The sequence below is a fragment of the Euprymna scolopes genome, chromosome 12 (genome assembly GCF_053919585.1).
Source record: "Euprymna scolopes isolate OS-2025 chromosome 12, ASM5391958v1, whole genome shotgun sequence".
In the NCBI taxonomy this organism is placed as follows: domain Eukaryota; kingdom Metazoa; phylum Mollusca; class Cephalopoda; order Sepiida; family Sepiolidae; genus Euprymna; species Euprymna scolopes.
The window spans coordinates 131,689,750-131,690,450 of record NC_136493.1 but is presented as its reverse complement, the minus strand read 5'-3'; the positions used below and the strand labels follow the sequence as shown (position 1 = coordinate 131,690,450).

General features: G+C 41.8%; 1 pseudogene; it reads right to left on the bottom strand.

Annotated features, from left to right (window-relative positions):
- Positions 1-258: 258 nt before the first annotated feature.
- Positions 259-375, bottom strand: LOC145291656 (5S ribosomal RNA; annotated as a pseudogene).
- Positions 376-701: the final 326 nt, after the last annotated feature.

The window sequence follows — 701 nt, the reverse complement described above, 5'->3', positions numbered from 1 at the left end:
GTGAAACAGCGAAACAGTATTGTATGTGGATGACTATATATATATATATATATATATATATATATATATATATACATAGCAGACTCCTTCAGTCTTGGACAGACTATGGATACCCATGAAAGGGTTGCTTGCGCGAGAAATTTTTTGTTGCAGGAGGTGCGCGATCTCCAACAACACCTCTCCTGAGAGGACATTGTTAAATACCAGTTGCAAGTGAAGTACAGGACGACTGGAAACAATGCCGAAATAAGTGGAGAGCACATACAGCGCCTAGAATTCCCAAATGGTCACCCATCTGGTACTAACCAGGCTCAATGTTGCTTAACTTCGGTGATCTGCCGAGAACCGGTGTGTCAACGCGATTATGCCGTACACACACACACACACACACACACACACACACACACACACACACACACACATATATATATATATATATATATATATATATATATATATATATATATATATATTATAAATTCCACAGCCAAACAACGTTGCAACCCACCAGAGCCATGACAGTCAACGAACCGTATCTCGAACCAAGACTCGAGTTTCGCTCTCATTTGGGCTCATCAGTTAGACACATGCGAACTTAGGATTCAAAACCCAAGCCACTCAGTTGGCAGAGTGCTTTCCTCGCATGCAAGTGGCTCGGGTTTCGAATCCTGAGTTCGGATGTGTCTAGCTGATGAGTCCAA